The 19391-nt window shown below is 39.1% G+C and overlaps 1 protein-coding gene across 4 annotated transcripts in view; it reads right to left on the bottom strand.

Annotated features, from left to right (window-relative positions):
• ZNF516 (zinc finger protein 516) overlaps positions 1–19391 on the bottom strand; it is a 102111-nt gene that overhangs the window by 59780 nt on the left and 22940 nt on the right. The window lies entirely within an intron of this gene.

Consider the following 19391-nt stretch of genomic DNA (forward strand, 5'->3'; position numbering starts at 1 on the left):
CAGATTCTTAAATATATTCAAACCTATTCATGTTTTGAATTCAACGGCTTCCATCACTCACTCTGCACTCAGAAGCACACCATATGACAATCTATTGCACCAAAAGGCAGTAGTTTCTCTTTTTGTTGATATACTATGACAAGCATAATTACTAAATAAGTAAAATCCATAAAAGAGCAAATACTCATTTCCATATGCTGACACCAGTGTCTTGAACCAAGCGCAAACTTTAAAAATATTTTTTGTTTCAAAACCAGGCAGAAGTGGCTAAAAATACACCTTAAATGAGGAAAACATTTCTTGTGGGGGTTATTACACTTTAAATCTGTGGCTTTACCATCATGTGTAATTTCATGTAAAATACTTACTTGCCAAAGATAAAAGGCTTTCCTAGAGACTTTAGCAAGTATCGTATTTCTGCTGGCAACTGCATTACTTTGTGTCTCAGACAGCTCGGCTGTGCTTGAAGTGGCAGGCACAGAAAGGCGCAAGGGCTGAGGACGCTCAGTACTTTGATTACAGAACAAACAAGAATGCAGAGCCTGACAAAGCACTCATGAAAACTGAAAGTTATTTCCTGCTGGACAGTGAACCAAAAAAACCCCCCAAGTATAAATTTTAGTCTCACACTAACAAAGCAAAGTGATAATGTAGCTATCAAATTACCTCAAACATGAGTGATTTATGTCAACATGACACACAGGAAATGACACCACCACCCACCTCAATGAAACAGAATTTTAACCAAAAACAAACAAACAAAACAAGAAAAAACTCTGATTAACAGAGCAGATTAATGAAAGTTTAAGTATTTTTTTATCTTTCCATGAATAAATGCACGGGTCAGTATCTTAGTACAAGACGAAACACACCAGCACCTTTTGCACAGCAAAAAACAACGATCAAAATCCACATAGGCTGTTTCTTTTCCAATTACTACACTGTAAAACAAAATCTTCCCCCCCCATCCTCATTAAGGACTACGAACACCACATGACTAAGATCAAAGAACACAGCATTCTCTAATGAAGAGAACTGATCTATTGCCACATTAAGAAAACATCAGCTTCTTAAAATGTAGTTAAAAAAATGCAGAGCACTAACAAAACTATATATTCCCACATCCATCACTTGACATCTATGACTCAACAAAGAGCTACAGATCTACAGCTTCAAATTTTAAGATTTCTCACTGTATTCACCTCTGAATCTCTTCAATACGTAAATAAGCAGTCTAACCACATCACCAGCATGAGCTGAACAAAATGCAAGACTGTCACAATGCTCATCTCAGTCACAGGCTACAGAAGAACTTCATTGCATTTTAATTTAATCTCTTAGCCCTCTTATTTGCTACAAGACATTCATTTCTGGGCTGGATTTTCTGCATATCTAATATCCATTTAGCATCTTAGGAGTCCTCAAACAACATCAAACCCAAACTAGCTTTTCCTCAGAGAGCTGACAATAACATGTAAGGATGAGTTACAAAAGTAATTTCATTTCTTGAATGAAGCATCTTTTTATTATTAAAAAAGAAAAAAAAAAAGAAAAAAGGAAAGATATCTCAAATTCAGAAGTCCATATGAGCAGGACATTTACAAACTACAGACTCTAAAACAGTCTTTGAAATTAGTAATTTAAAATCAAACTGAGGGACAGACTCAGAAGAAATTTCCTGGGTGAATAAAGGATGTCAGACACTGAAGTTGTGGCTGCACCAGAAGATACAAACACGCCAAACAGAATGTACAAGTTTATAATGCCCATCAGTGGATGAAACAACTTAGAGTAACATCTTATTTATCTGACCCGCAATCTAAAACTGCCAAGTAACAACCCATATTGTCTTATAATCAAAGATTTAACCTAGAAGTCATTAAATCATAAAAAGAAATACCAGGTTTTTGTTCAAGTCTAGGATGCTATATGCAAGCAACGTCTTCTGAAATGTTCCACACCATTTCAGAAAAAAAAAAATTACAAAGCTCTGGGAATGAATTTTTTCATGTATTTTATACAATGTTTTCTACAGTCTTAATCTTCTACAGCTTACACCAGTGAGAATACTGTTTCTGCTGGCAGGTTGATTTTTAGACTAACGACTTTTTTTTTTGTTTTAAAATGTACGGCCCATTTTAACTCAACTTTCTGCAGTGTTTCCTGTCTGAAAGTTCAAAAGCGCTTTAAGAGCCAAGCTTAGACAAGAATGCTGTATGCAGCAGTCCAAGCACATGTAGATCCAAAGCTTTGTTTACTTGGCCACAGATTCCCTGGCCTTAGTCTTGACATATTTCACTTTAATTATTTATAGCATTTTCATTAATGAAACTTAGTTATGAAAATGAGGCTATGAAGAAAGCATTACTTATAAGAAGGGTATTAGCCACTCACAGGAGATCCCCCTAGTCCTGCATCAGATTAGGCCTGAGGGGGAAAAATGTCAGACTTAAAACCTACTGAATAATTTTATTAGTCTAAAATACTTAATGGAAGTGCTATTGTCTTCACAAAAATATTCTGAGATTTTTTTTTTCATTTTTATTACTTTACCTGTCTCAATGCACTGCAATATGTGACTTTAAAAGTTGAAATCAAGTATTCCTAGACTTGAATTATTCGGATCCATGCACATGTAAGACTCAAAATTTCAAGTTTGATATTCCACCGACAAAATTCTAGGACGATGAAGGGTGTTCACCCAATCTGAGCTTGCTTTACAGTAAGTGACAGTGGAGGTCAATCTTTGGCTTTGGTGAAATATATAACTAACTCACTTCTCCCTCCTCCTATTATTTGAGCAGCTAATTAGAAGTAATTATTCCAGAGGGGTCTCTTCGCAGAACAGCAAAGCTGGTTCATTGGAAAGTGTTAAATAAAATTACAACTTTGGAAAAAAGCTTCAATTTAGAAGATTGAACTTACAAAATAAGGGGAAAAAACACCTGTAAAGAATCCTAACAATAGAAAATAACATTCTGTCTTAATAATTTTTACCTCAGGATTAATTACTAAACATCAAAGATGGCAGAATGGATAGAATACATCAACTGGTAAATCAAACAACACCAGTTACTCCTTCATTAGGTGTAAAATTTTGCCATGGTTATATTTGTTTCTTTCTGCCTGTGATGGTAAAAATAGTTGTATTTTGAAATAATTCCAAATTTTAAAGTATTCTGAAATAATTCTCTATCATCACCACGCATGGAATGCAGCCACCTCCAGGTACCCTCAGGCTACTGAAAGTGTTTCCCCTCTCAGTAATTTCAGGTGGTAACCAGCAGCTTTTCACTGCTTTGGTCCAAGCTCACCCTGCAGTTCCACAGCACTGGCTCATCACACAGAATCCACAGCAGAGTCACACCCAGCCTGCAGATTCCTCTGTCACAGCACAGAAATCCCCACCAGCAGAGAGGCAAGCCATAAGAAAACATAAGTGAATGTAAGCCATAAAATAATATGTGGTCTTTAAAAATATTTTGTGTGTTTTAATGGCACTGCAGTCTATGCCAAATGCCACCCACCTACTTGAGGGAGCTGTGATACTCTGAGGGGCATAGGAACTAGATTAAGTTTTGTTGAACTAGGAATCAGCAGTTCATATAAGAAGCAGCTGACCACTATCTATGAGGTGTTTACAGCCTTTAAAATATACTTATCATCACTGTTTACATGCAAGTTTGGTATATAAAGCAAGATGGAAGGGAAACATGAACGGAGATCCAAAACCAGGAGGGGTGGTGTGCTGAGAAATAAATGCCTTTGCACAGCCAAATATTTTAGTTATAAGGTTTCTTCCTGAACCATTGCCTCACTAGATTTTTTGCCTTGACCCACATGGGAACAAATACAAACTTTTTTTATTCCCCTGGTGACCCCGAGGGGAAAACAAGCTTTCCTACATGCTTAAAGCAAGTACTTGACAGAATCTACTCTATTTCAAACATTTAGGCATCAAAACTCCTCTGGTTTTTAAAACTAACTTGGCTAGAGTTGCTTCCCTTCAGAAAAGCACATTTGACCAAAGTGACTTGTTCTAACCACAGAGCCCCAGCATCTTTTCCCCCATCATCCAATGGCTTTCCTAGAGGCTATGGTAGCTTGTCCCTGCTGGCAGCTCAGCAGGTACCCTTGCTGCATGGCTGCATCATCCTCACAACTTCTGCAAGACCTCCATTTAGCCTTGCAATGATGCATGCACAGAAGTATGGGGAGAGAGCACTCTATGTAACATAGGAGCACTCTGAAATACATATTACTCTTCTCTTCATCTTCACACTCTGGAAGAGAATCAGGTATTGAGGACCGCCCACAGGGAAAGACAGAGCCTCCTAAGGACCTTTTGTGCCTCTTGGAAAGCAATTAATAAAAACAGAAATTGAAATTAAACAACACAGGAAAATTGTGGGGGGAGAATAAATTAAGAAAAAAAGAATTCAAAAGATACCACACTGGAAAAGGAATTGCAAATTCATTTCTTATATACAAATACGCTGCGCAGTGCAGAGAAACACATACAAAATTATTCCTTTCCAACATAGAACAAGCAAACTACACATTTCTTTCAAATTTCTCCTCAATTAAACATGATTTTAAAAACCACATTGCATGACCCATAGTGGCAAGAAGGGAAAACTCTTCAGTAAGTAATAAATAAGAAAATACAATTTGGGAAGCTACACAGACCTATTCAAACAGCACAGTGTATCTTTTAAAACAAACTGCTTTCAGTCTGGGTGCATTTCAAGTTTCATCTGAAAGATAAAAGCACTGGAGAAATAATCGCTCTTCTAATCTCCAAGAGGTTTGAACGTATACCGCTATCACGCCACCATGTTCCTCTGCCAAGAGCAACAAGGACTTAAAAAAAAATCAAAAAATAAGAAAACCTATGGGAGGCATGATCTTGTGGAAAAATATCTTACTGAAATTCCTTCTAGATGATGAAATGCTAGGACATAGCATGTAAATATCTAGGTGAATTTGAGGAAGTTGTGCTTTTGAAGAACAGCAACCTGGAGAGAGAGGCTCTCTGCCGATTTGAGAAGGCTCAGGTTGCCTCAGAGCCAAACAGGCTTTGCCATTCAGAGCAAAGACACCAGACAAGGACCAAGTGCAGGAAGAAAGGGAACAAAAGACAGAGAACATTTTACAGCTGCCCCACCAGCCTTCGAGCTCACTGAACCGCAGAGACCTTTCTCCCCACTCCGTGCCTCCTCCCTATGCTACAGACTCTGTCCTCCACACACACCAGCCTTGCTCTACCTGCACGCCCTCCTCCTCCTCCTCACTTGGTGAGGGGACACGGCTTCTTCCGAGCAGCCACATCCCACAGGGGTCATCAGCCCATCACCCTGAGTAAAGGCTCAATCCTACCATCCTTATTTACACACCAGTCCTACCCAAATGCCTCTTACAGACCATACCACCAGGCTATGGACCACAGACTACACCAGAGCACAGAAGAAACGAGCTTATCTTTAAACAGTAAGCCTGCACCTGAATTTGCAGGAAATTCTGGCATTCTGCAGCATATAAAGGTAAACGCAGCGTAGTTCTAAATGGATTTTTTGAGAGTAACTTAAACTACCTCAGTAAAAACCTATCCAAAAATCCCAAACCAGTTGCAGAAGACTGGCAAATTTTCCAAATGTATTCAGTTATCAGAAGTAGCAATCTTGACAACAGATCCCCTGAAGTCTGTTGAAGCCTGCCAAAATTGACACACGACTGAAAAAGAAAAATAAAAAGCTTCTGGAAAAACAAACAAGAAATTTCTATTAATCTATTTTCACTCAGGCTTTAAAAAACCTTGGGCAGCATTTTGTAAAACGTTTTTGTTTAATTATTTTCAACCAGCCTTCCCCTGCAGCTGTTGAAGCTCTTGCCATTTGTGAAGTTTGCTGTCTGAACCCTGAGATATTATTTTGAGCTTCTCCAAATACATCATGTGTTTTTGTGTCTTTCTCCCTCCATGAGCTAATGACATTTTGCAGCAGGCTTCCAAGCGGCAGCCAGGAAAGCAGTCAGGCCTTTCCCAACTGATGCTGCACCCTTAGCAGAGGAAGGAATACATGAAATAAAGGTAAAAACACTAATGCTGAGAAAGCTGGAGGCACGCATTTGCAACGAGGTGATCACTCTCAAAATGAAGTCAACAAAACCTCTGTAACCCAGATTTTTTTGTGCGTCCCTCAGGAATCAGTTCAGGAGCAAGGCTGGGTGGGGGGAAATTTTGTTTTCACACTGCTACAGGGTATGTTGAGAAACACAGAGCTGTCACCCACTCAGTACATACTTTGTGTTTTAGTGTACTGTGCTTGTTTGTCTTCTGAGAGACAAAGAAATGTACTTTACTAGTTACACTGTAGTATTCTAAGCAATGAATTGAAATGTATCATTAACATCCAGGACAAGCTTTATCTCGCTACCAAAACAAAGGGACTATTCTTTGAACAAATTGAGGGGGAAAATCCCATAATGACAATGAAGAGTTCCTCTCCCTAAAAACTGTGCTGCACAAGAGTAACAATTACGGGCTTATATTCTACAGACTGAGGTTGAGAATGGCTGCATGAAGCGATGCATTCACTATTGGGAGAGTAAGTACCATTGATGACAAGGCCTTGGGGCTTCTGCTGTTCACAGACCAATCAATAATCCATTATGAACAAACTACATTTCCCCCTAATATGAAGAAATGAATAAAAGGGGAACCACTAACACTAGTACTTTCATGGAAAAAAACCCAACAATGCAGAAATCACAAAATGCCATCACAAGACTTAAAACTACTGATGATGTCTAACACTGACAAAACTACCCACAGTAATCCTTTATTTCACATCAGTTGCTGGAGACCACTACATTAAATTAAAAAAGAAAAAAAAAAAAAAAAAAAACAGCTTCTTTTAATGGCAAGATTTTTTTCAAGGCTACTTATTCTGGCAGCAGGACAAAACAAAAAGCAACATTAATCTTTCAAGGCAAGGAGGAGAAAATGAACTAACTTCACCCGAACATCTACCAGCTTGCTTCAAACTATTTTCTAATGCAACGTAAATAAGAACTTCTAATTAGAAATAACTGTCCAAATGTGACTGGTCAACCATAACAAGACTTTATTGCAGCAGCTGCGTTACCATCCAGACAGGAGGCCCTGAAACTGTTGTTCTCCCATTGTCATTGTCAGATGATACAATACAATCAAGCAAGGATCCATTTAAATAGCACAACCATAGCAAACCTCAGCATCCTGAGTCCGGTTTCTACCCAGATCTCTCAGCACAGCACCAGAAGGCAGAAGAGAAAAGCTCTCCTGAAAAATTACAGATAAATAAATTTAATGAAACAAAAAAATTACTGATTTTTGGATGCATAGCAGTAAATTAGACCCAAAGGGAACACCGAGACTGATGCTACTAATGCATAAGGCAGACTATGTCCTTTTTCTGAAATGTAAAGACTAGTAGTTAAAGTTGACCTCGCAGGGTGGGGGGCTAGCGGGAATGAATGCACAATGTGATTATTGATCAGCCCTAGAAAAGCCGAGAACTGCACCAGTGCAGATGTGATTTTTCTTTTCCTAGGGTCATTAATGATATATATTGGCAAGTCAAAAGCTCTTATTTTGACATGTTGTAACAGTATCATTAATTCTGAAAATAAGCATCAGCTTAGGTTCTAAAAAAAGGGGGAGAAAAAACTTTAAAAACCCAGTAACAACTAAAAAAAACCCACTCCATTTCACTTTAGTGTAACAGTAATGCTTTCCTATTTGGCCACACCCACTAAGGGAGTTACTTTGGTGGCTTATTATTCCCTAAACCTAAAATTTAGAAGTTGAAGAAACATTTACAGTTCTGATAGTTCCAAACAAAAAAAGTAAGTTAGGTACAAGCAAAGTCACCTCAATGCTGTGTATTACCTCCTTATTCAAATTGATGGCATTGATGCTGTCTATTCATGCGTATCTGTGGAGATGTGTATATATATGGGCAGCACAATATTTTCCCAGCATCCAGTAGTGCTTTTATATTTAATGATCTTGTTAGGGTTTCCACTGCAGACTAATTTAGATGGAGTTGTAACATGGCCATTTTAAATCTTCAGTGTGGGGGCTGATTTCTAACTGTATGGGCAGGGTAGTTTTCTGTCAATATGCTCTGTTCCAAGCCCAGTTTCTATCTTACAACAGTAAAAAAATTTAGAAGCATCTATTTTTATTTGCAGTGTCATGGCAAGGACATACTTCATTTTTTTGCAATTTTTACATTATTGTATGGAAGACCAGGGACTGGATCATCAGAAAACTCAGGAGTGCAGTACATGGCACACACAGACACATACCCACCCCTCCTTGCTGCCTCTTGTTTGCCCCATCACACAAACCACATCCTCAGCTGCCGTAAGTGTACACAGGGCCATGAAATCAATTTGTATCAATTCAGAAGCTGTACTGCTAACTGAAACTGGAATGCCTTTGTGCAGCGTACATCAAGACCTGAATGCAAGAAAATCATGAGCACAACTGAAGGTAAAAATTTTAAGTTATTGATTTCCTACCCCAGCAAAAGTTACACGAAGCAACCTTGCCCTAAGTGCCCAAATTCCACTGTCACAACTAACAACTGCACCAGTAAGGAACAAACTTCAGTGCTTTCTTTAGTAGACTCATGCAGTGCTGTAATTTCTCCACAGCAGACCTCAAATGCAAAAAGCTGTATGTTTGATACCAAACAAGTTCACTAGCTACAGCCATGTGGTTCACCAGGCCAACGGAAGGTAAATATTATTCTATGGGCCACTGCTGCAAGGTAAGTTGTGTGAAGAATTAAGAAATTCAAGGTAATAAATTAATTTCACTTATACCTAATATATCCTACTGGTCAAACTGCTATAGTAAAATCATTACCTTATAAACAGAAGTGTTGCCAAGCATTAACCTGTTAACAGACTTAGAACTGCAGCACTGTGCTTTGATTAATTAATGTCTTACTGTAACAAAAACTATTTCTGAAGTAACACCACTGAGTTGTTTGCTTATTTCTTCCCCCTCCACAGTATTATAAAGGAATTGTAAAGCAATGAAACAAAAGCAAAAAAGAGTGCACTGAAAAAAAAAATAAATTGGGGGGAAGGGAGAAGGAGGGGGACAGAAAGGGCAGAGGGGAAAGGGAAAGGGAAAGGAACTGTGCCCTGAAATAGAAGGATGAATAATCATATGCAATAAGCCATAAAAGCATTCTGTTAAACATTACCTTCTGAAATAGCACTTAGAAGCAACACAAAATTTACAAAACACACAGCTGTCAAAAACTCATTTGCAGATGCTGGACTACATTTTTTTTCTCTGTGTGTGTAGAGGTGTGTGTGTGTGTGTGTGTAGAGGTGTGTGTGCGTGTGTGTGTGTGTGTGTAAATGCGTGTGTATATATAAAGTATTTCACTGTAAGCTCTTGTAAAGCACAAAACAGTATGGACAAGCTCTATTTTAGGAAGCTTTCTTAAACTTCTTAAGAACATAAGCAGGTAATTCATTAAGACTTTCAATCACAGTTTTTCCATTCTCTGCAACATTTCTGAATGTCAAGCATGCAGACTATGCCCAGGCCCAGACGAAGACACTGCACACTTCAGAGATCCCTCACCATCCAAGCTGAAGGCTGCTCAAATCACACACAGATTTGTCTCCATTACACCACCAGTCCCAAACTGGCAGAGGACAGTGCTGAGGGCCAATCTGTGGATAGCCAGTGCCGCAGAAATACCTTCATATCACTGTCTTTACACTAAAGTACACAGCACCCCTGAAGATCAGTCCATCCACAAGTGTAATTTGTGATGATGAACTTATCTTAGATGCAGCAGTAAGATGGGTGACTGCTAGCAGTTTAAAAGAAGGATCAAAAGTTCCTAAGTTCACCAGCGGTTTTAAAGATGAGATGTCAGCTGCTGCTTCATTACTCCAACAGCTCATTTTAGAGTTTTTTGCAGTTATCATCATTAAAAGCCATTTCCATTACATATGTAATAAATCCAACTTTGAAATACACTGAATCTTGTACTGCACAGAAAAGCAAATACACACAGCCAGTACAATAAAAGTGGCATAGCGATAAAGTATGACTTGATTCGCACAGTGAAGTAACTACTTTTCTCCTCTTTTCATTCATTTACTTCTTTTAAGAAAAAAGGAAAAAGGGAAAGGAAGAAAGGAACAGTCTTTTATGTCAAATGAATATAAAGCACAAGATGACTTTTTCTAGATTTCAAACCTTTCAGTCAGGAGAAAAGAAACTAAACCTGAAATCACATCTTTCAGCTGTCTTGGTCTGGCTTATTTTGGTATGAAGTGCTGAACTATCTCTGTGGAACATCGCTGCAGTGTATCACCTAAAAGAGACAAACATTCCATCCACTCCTTATAAACAATTTCAAAGCACATTTTACCAACCCTGTCAACTTTGCTCTCATAACAGCGCAATGTAAAAGCATGCTTCAGAATTTGGCAGGTCAGGACATTGTGGAATCACAAGATGAACCCCGATAACTCTGTTCAGAACTACTCCGTACATGCACTTCTCCTCTCCTTGCAATTTAATCAGACTTGGAACCTTTGGGCCAGTCCCTCACCTACAGAGTACAAGGCACTTTCCCAGAACTCCAAAGATACGCAGAAATTTGCCCAAATGCAGAAAAATCATTCTGTGTTAGATCCTTTGTGAAAAACAAGGGCCTGGGTGGACATCAATCTCCAAAACCATTCCTGAGCTCACTGCTGGCCTTTGGTACGGGAAGGTAGAGTCAAGAACAGAAAGAAGTAAAGGAACAAACCCCACCCCTATTTAGATAATCTCATAACTGCCTCACCACTCAAATGCTGAGCAACTACTTCAAAACAAACCAAAACCTCTGAAATTATCACACACAGGATAGTAAGCAAGCAAGTCTGCAAGGAAGAAAGGTCTGTTGCACAGGCTGTTGCCGATATATTTGTTTTTCCATACACTACAACTATAACTGGCAAGACAAATCTATCAGCTGGTAAGAAAAACATTAATTACATACACCAAGAACACTAACCTGTTTGAATCACAAAGTATTAGCTAGACTTTGTTACTGCTTTCAAAGAAATGAGTGTATGTACCACATGCACGGACAAGCACCCTCTCCTCCCACCACTCTTCACAGCAGAGACCTCAACACGCCACCATCACCACACATGCCACTGTGCCTTCCACCACAGCCCACATCCCTGTCCATGCCACTCACACCCACACCTTTTCTATGGCACTGATCTCCTCACTGCTACCCTCCAGCCTGGTTCCACCCCACTGCTGTCACCACCATGCCTCCTACCCCCAGCTATCCACACACGCTGCCTGCCTGTCAGATTCCTTCTGGATCACCTGGGGCCAGCAGCCAGGCTCACACTCCCTTTCTGGCCACTGCCATCCTGCAGATGTACTTTAAAGGCCACATCTTTTCCCCACTCTTCCCCATCTGTCTGCCTGCCCCCCAGCCCTTTCTCAGTTGTCCCCAACACTTCTGCTTCTTCCTGGAGCACTTTCACTTCCTTCTCTCTCCCAAACCTGTTTGGGCCCTTCATGACTAATTCTTCCACTTGAGCTCTCCTTCATTAGTACACCCTCAGTCCCTGCTCAGCGGCTTCTTGCTTGCCAGGACATTCCAGCACACATTCACAGGCTTCCCCCTTACCCCTTCTGTCCTCCTCCCCAGAAGATGCCCACTCTTCAGGCTTTTATATCCTTAGTTACAACAGAACCATCTCCAGTCTCCAAGCCTGTAACTTGTCCCCCTCTGTCTGTTCAGTAACTGCTGCTGTCCCAAAAATCAACAGATGCCAACACCCATGCCAAATGCCTCACATATGAAGTTCAAGCACCATTCTTCTTCTTCAAGGACCTACACAGTTCCACCCTACTCTCTTTTGTGTGGGCAGTGACTCACCCTCCCTAATACATCTTTTATATCAGCGACCTTGTGTTCTGACACTGCATTTAGAACTGGTTTTTCATTATATTTTCATTCATTCTTAAATCATATTTTCCACAAATGACTCAAAATTATTTTCTAAAATTAAATCCATCACTCATTTTTGTATAGTTTCTTCCCCCTAATGCATAATATGTGTACTACATACTGCAATGTTCTAATTGCTATGTATATTCCTCAAGGCAGGAATTTGAGATCTTTTGTATGTGCTCTTTTATGTACTTTTAAACAGTGCCAAATGTTCCAACTTCAGATAACTTCTAGGAGCAAATTATCATTAAAAAGTCAAGATTCACCTTTTCAAAGAGTCTAAGTCCCTCTTTTCATCAGAGGTGCAGACAGAAGTTGACAAACAGCTTCTTTCTCATGAGCTCCAAAAGTAAACTAATCCCTTCTTCTGCCTATGCAGAGTTCATTTCTTAAGTTAACCAGAAGGACTATCAAACAAATGGTAAAGCTAAGCTAGTAAAGAAGCTAACAAGGCATAAATCACATCACTAACCTATAGCCTGCCTTTTTGAAACACACACTTCCTGCCAACGTTATGCATTTACATGTAATAACAAACAAGAAGCGTAATGACAAATAGAATTCAAGTGCTGCACTTATCTCTCAATTTCTTCACAAGCAACTGGAAAAAAAAAGTAGGCTATGCAGAACATCAAATTAAAGGGTAAGATTCTTAGAGGTGATCCTCACTTTAGTGACATATTCTTCTTATAGGAGTTAGTCTCTTTCTACACCTGGAGCTGTATGATTTGAATGCTTTTCAAACTCACTTTCCTCCAGCATGAGAAGGCTGCTTTATATCACACATTTTACCATTCTGCAAATAGATACTCCTTCACCCCTCAGGGCAATGCTGAAGCAAGTAGATTTTCCACCAGAGAAGCACAACATAACTGTGACTCTAACTCCAAGAGCAGAATTTGAGCCACGCTGCTAAACCCTTAAACCTGTTACACAACAAATAAGCATGGATTACAGCGTGGCTGGTTCATTATGGGATGTTTTGTGATGCTATTCCTAACACACAAACGCCATTTGTCTTGGCCACATCCATAAAGACCATTCTCCTATTTTAGGTTATCCATCTTTACCACTGCTTTCACTTCTCTGCATCTCACTCATTTATTACTCATTTACTCCCTATTTAATGTATTTCTACACCGCAGACAGTGCTAAATAATCACGATGCAACACAGTTCTATGTAGCACAGTATTATATTTGCTCTTTATATAAACAACTTCTAGACTACAGTTACCTGACACTTCTTACTATCAAAACAAACCATTTATAACTATGTATTTATTACCTTTAGTACTCCATGGCTACTCCACTTGCAGCACTAAACAAAGAGCATACAAATAAAAAGAAGCAATCTATGCCAGGGAGGTTTGTATTTCAGTAGAAATAGCAAGCATAAATTGCAGAAAATGCCTGACTAAAAGCACATTTTTAGGCAGGTGTAATCTAATTTTGGCAGGTTTACAACAGTCAGCTACAATGTTTGCTAATACTTTAGAGGATTTGGGATTTTATATTTTTTTAAACAGGTTTAGATAAGCACACCTGTATTCACTTCCTTAAGCAATGGGTACATTTACCAAAGCTACTGTTTATAATCTGAAGAGATGATTTCCTCATGAGCAAAAACTTGCCATATATGTAAGAAAAAAAACCAGCCTCACTTTGACCAACAGTAAAAAAACCACAATCTTGAAATAAAAACACAAGCGTTATTACTACCATGTATGTGGTCAAAAGTACACCACCTTATCTATAATCAAGTATTTTGTAAAAATAAGGAAACTTTTTCCTTAAACCCTTGTATCAGGTTTGTATTCAAACAGAACAACTCCTTTCAGTATTATAACTCTGAAAATACAAGTTTACAACTAAAAGCATTGTCCTTCATTCTGTCACAACTCTTTTTTGATAGGCTTTCAAATATCTCCTGAACTTGATTAATTTAAGTGTGCGTGATTCATTTAATTAACATTTCAAATCAAGGTGTTAATTAAATACAATATCCAAAACCAGGTATTGGATAAGACTTGCAGAGAAAGCACAATAAAAATGGTTATTACAGTACTGCCAACTCAGAGCACTAAACCTCATAGGTCAAGCACTCAAACGTCCTGGTGCACTCATCAACTTAGGCAAGGTTTTTGACCATAACTTGGCTGTGGATTCTCTTATTTGTCTTTTGAGCTTTTATAGTACACTCAAGCTTCTTCCAATAACCACAAAGTCAAGGAACTTTCTGTTTTCACAGGCTTGTATCTTCTCTTTTGGAACCACTGGACTGCAGAAGAAGGGGCTTTGGGAAATGACCCCTAGCTTCTCCACTGACAAAACTTCAAGTGGGAAAACCGTAACTGAAGCAAACAGATGTGGTATTCTTTTGCTCTGCTGTTTCACTCATAAAACACTCCTCAGAAGGTTACAACAGCTTACTTATAAACATCTAATGCAGGGTGCCAGAACAATCCCTCCACATAGACATTCAGCGGATGGATGGTCAAAGGCACAGAGTATGCATAGTCTCTACTTACTCCACGGGATTTAGAGGTAATCAAAAAATTAGGCAAAGAAAGATCTGCCAGAATGTTTCTAGTATAACCCTGAATAAAAGTAGAATAGATGGTGACAACATCATTGTAAGACAAGACAGCTCTGAAGGAGGTGACAAACCCCACTGTGTCTCACTAGGTTTGTCATTTGAAAAACTGTGTCTGTCTTGGCTACAGCTAAAGGCAGTTACAGGATCTGCTAACATTGACACCAGTAAGCAGTTGTTTGAGCCCAAATTGTTAGATATCCCATAAAGGAGAAGTCAACAGACCAACCCTCTGAGATACAGCAATAATGCTGGAAAATGAAGTCCAGAATAGCCTCTGTTCTATCCCTTATTCTCTAGTGTATTATCAACTTGGAACTTGTGAAAACAACGTTCCTTCATATGCTTCAGATAACAAACCCCAGGTGCAAAAAAGGGTTGTCTCATGCTGTTACCTAGATGACTGGACCAAGAGAAGCCGGTCCAGCCTCTGAAGGAGTGTTTGGCCATCAACAGGCTCTGTCATTGGTCAACATGATACCTCTTGCACAAGACAACTGCTCTTTGGGAACCCCATCATGGCAGTTGGATACAGCTCATTTAATCTACAACTTCTCTCATCGCGAAGCTTGCAGAAAGACCGCCAGCTTACAAGAGGTTTACACCCACTCATGGCTTCGGTTACAAACTGAAGGTCAAATCCTAACCTGAGTCAGACAAGTGTCCCTCCTGACTTACTGTGATGACTTTAGCACTCACTGCACACTTAAACCCATACAAGAAGGGAGATACCAGCCCTTCAGTTTTTGTTTTAAAGTCCAAGATATTTACCTTCCTTATACATTTAGAATTACTTCCTTTTGCACTGGAATTCTTTTTAAACCCTGCCTAAGCCTATGAGGCGCACATCAGCTGGAAACCAAGACACCCAAAATTTTAAGAAAGTTCCCAGTTTGCCTAGCACACCTCACCACTATCTAACCAATTCACATAAGGCTTAATATTTGCAAACAGACAAACTCCAGAAAGAAAAGCCAATCCAGGCTAAGAAACCAGGAAGACTCAGACACAACCTCTAACTTAGTCACTGAACTACAGACTGGTCAAACTGGGAGAGTACCCCAAGAGGCTTCTGATGCTCCAAGCACTGTCAGAAGAAAGATAGGGGATGGAGCACATGAATCTTCAGCCTGACCCAGTTCAGACCCTCTTACATTCCCATGACTATTAGTAACAAATCCAAAGCCACCTACTGCTGTATGAGAGAAGGGCTGAGGCCTCCGTGCATTCAGTTCTTACAGCCCAGCCACCTCCAGCTGAAGGGTGGGGAGTCACTTTTATGTGGCCGCAGAATTTCAGGGCAAGGCTTATCTTTCACAGCAAGTTGCAAAACAGCTGGTGTTGCAGCCACCCAGAGCACAGCCACCATCTCTGGCACAGTAGTAGGAATATGCCTTGGCAAGGTAAAGAGGACTCCCTTCCCTGCCTTTTTGTGAACATATGCAAGAGGTCAACAGCATCCAAAAGAGTTGACAACAAAACTTTCAAACTGGGAAGGAAAACAGTGCTGATTCCCTGGAACAAAAAAAGCAAAGCTCTAAAAACACACACATCTCCTGCTCTGCTACCTGCTACTGTCCCTGTACCTGTCACTACTTCCCACCGCACAGGCTGTCAGGAACACAGACACCTCTCAACTACAAACCAGACACTGCCACAGCTGCCTGCAAGAGGCTCCAGAGCCATCCTCCTTGTGCCTCCATCGAATGAACTTGAGTGACCAAGTCAGTGCAATTATCTTGCAGCCAAAGGGAAGGAACAAAAATCAAGTTAATAAACTCTGGTAACTTTGTAATGACAGGGGGTTTTTACATCTTAAACCATGACTTATAAAAAAGATGTCAGTAAGATTTAAAGGGCATTCAGTACACAGATTTTTTTGAGTAAAGGGCATGCTACTACGAAGAGAGGACATTATCAGTGTATTTGCACACACGCCAAACTTCTCAGCTTTCACTGCAAAACCAATGGTTTCTGTTTGAAACAGTGAAGCTCATCTGTAGAGATTCTGCAGCTAAGCCTTTGATTTCACTTTCCAGCAACAATACAACCATCGTATTATAAATACCAACAAATGAAATTTTAATTATTTTCTAAGAGTCAGTCGGTAGCTATTAATGAAGGCAAGTTTTTAGGGAAATACTGCCAAAAGAAAGTAATGACCAGATGTGTACCAGTGCAGCAAGGTCTAACTTAACTGAATAACAACTTTAAATCATTTAAAAGAGTTGGACTCATCTATTATCAACCTTCATCCCAACATTTATTTTAAAGTATTTCTGCTAACCCAGAATCTATATAAGCAGTTGACCAAAGTAGTTTAGAAATCAAGAAATATATGTTTTTATCTAAATAAGAGAAAGAGCAGTAATTTTACAGGCTTTCATATTTAAATCTCAAATTCTTCTGAGTAACTTCCATTAATCTCTCTTTACAGCTTTTTCAGAGTTCATAATCCTTCCTGCAGTCTAAAATAAGACAAACTGCAGGGATGTCAGAAAGTTATAGATGCACGCTTTAATTACCCCATATTAATAACGTCTGCCATATACATTAACATTGTAAATGAAAACAACACATGCAGATCCAAAGATGTGCATGCAATAGTTTGTACCCTTGGCCACCACGCCTGTGCGGCAGCAGCTAATTACGGGGGTGAGCTATGCCAATATGGAGCTCGCACTTGTATTGCAAAAAAGAGCAATTCATAGCCCAGCTTAGGTTTAACTGCACAGCATGGGGCTTGGAGAAAAGACTCACATTTTGTACTGAAATTATTAGAGTGGTATTTTTCACAAAACAAGAACTATGTTTCCATATACATCAAATAAACAGAAAGCACAACTGAACCAATACCTCTTGTATCGTGTTGCATTTCCTTGTAAGGGATCTGCAACCCAAAACACTTAAACACCTCTGATAACCCACTGACATGAACATATGAAACTCCAAGGCATAAAAACACAACATATCTTTAGCACAGCACAGAAACATCAAATTTAAAAGCTATTTCATTTGTAAATGCATCCTTATTAGAAGAATGCTTCTTGCTTCATCGGTTCATATTCCCAAGTCTCTGGCCTATTGAGCAAGTAAGTGAAACAACATCTATGCATTTTATAATTAAGGTTTCTCCACATTATAGCTCTTGTTTTGCACTGATGAAAGCACTAAAAGAAGAAATGCAGCTGCTGAGCACCAAAGGCACTCCTCACTTAAAGTACCTTACAGAACAAAGGCTGAAGTCTAAAGTTGGTCACATTCATTCAGCACAATAAAACCCTTCCAGGGGGAGTTGCCACAATCATCAATAATCAATCGTAAGATGTGCAAAAAATCACAGTTTTTCACCCTTTCATTCCAGCATCCACAGGCAGATTTTCTGCTGGTGTTGCACTTATTTTTATCTATAATTATTTGAATCAATTCTCTAAAGAAATGCAACCAACAGCTGAAAAACTACATGTAAGGCTTTAATTATTCTTAGTGTCTTGCCATGAAGTTTGTTCTAACATTTTTCCAGCTGGCCAAGAAAAGCAAACATGTGTCAAGGTCAGAGAGAAATCGTTGGTTCTTGTTTCATCTGAATTCCAGTTCTGGGCAACAACAAAATAAAAAAAAAAAAAATCCAGCAATTTAAAGAGGAAACTGGCTTAATAGTTCTGAATTCATCTTTTCCATGAACGGAGAAACAACATGCAGCCAGTCTGTCTGCTTCTGCTTGTTTCATCAATGAGGGAAAGAAAAAAAATTTAAAAGCCTCAGATTTGGTCTTGCTGAAGCAGAACTGCAAGCAGTGACTGATTTAATAAAGCTAATCTTCAGTAAAGCACATGATATGTAAGTTGCAGACCACAGTAGTACGTAGCCTTCCTAATACTACAGTGTTCGTTTCTAACATGAATTGGAACGTCTTGGACAAAATTTCTAAGCATAATCAAGTGCAAGTGCTGCCAGGTCACCATTCCTTGTCATAAAATTTAGAGTCATTTCAGTGACATTGTAAGTACTCTATGGCTTTATTATGGCTGACTTTGAGCTTAATTGCTGCAATGTTTGTTGTTTTTTTTAAAGAATTGATTTTATCATAATAAATTCCCTTTTGTGACAGACACTGTTCATACTTGGTATCAAAATAACAGAGCATGCACAATTATGAAGACATTTCCTTAAAATTTAAGCTTCTGTAGCAGCGATTAAAAGAATATTTTTTCTAAAACCAGAGCCATCCTTCATTTTAAGAAAAGCAGCACGAGATGAGACCAGTACCCCTACTTCAGAGGGCACAAAGTGATTTAGAAGTAGGCAAGAGCACCCTTCTTTGAAAAATGTTATCTTCTTGACCTCATGCTTTGAGTAGCCCTTTTAAGCCAAAAGTCATATGTCATAACCTCTTTGTTAGCTAGCCTGAGCTGTAATGTTTTACTCTGATAATATCTTCGTATTGTGAGTTCCACAGGTCAAATGTCTTTGAGAGATCAGCTCATTCTGGCACCCAGCCACATGAAGACATTTCACTCAAGCCTCACTCCATTGTGAACAGGCAATACTGGGTTTGAATAGAAGTTTGATGCAGAATATTGGTGAAATAACCTGAGCCTAAAGTAACCTTTCCTCAATGACTAAATTTAATTTGAAACAGATGTTTAGTCAGTTTTACCATACAGTACATTTTATGTACTTGCACGTGCACAGATGCATAATATAGGCGGACAATACAAGAGGCATAAACTGAAATTTTCAAAGG

The sequence above is a fragment of the Pseudopodoces humilis genome, chromosome 1 (assembly GCF_049639895.1).
Source record: "Pseudopodoces humilis isolate 2021_Gansu_Grassland_sample_001 chromosome 1, ASM4963989v1, whole genome shotgun sequence".
Taxonomy (NCBI): domain Eukaryota; kingdom Metazoa; phylum Chordata; class Aves; order Passeriformes; family Paridae; genus Pseudopodoces; species Pseudopodoces humilis.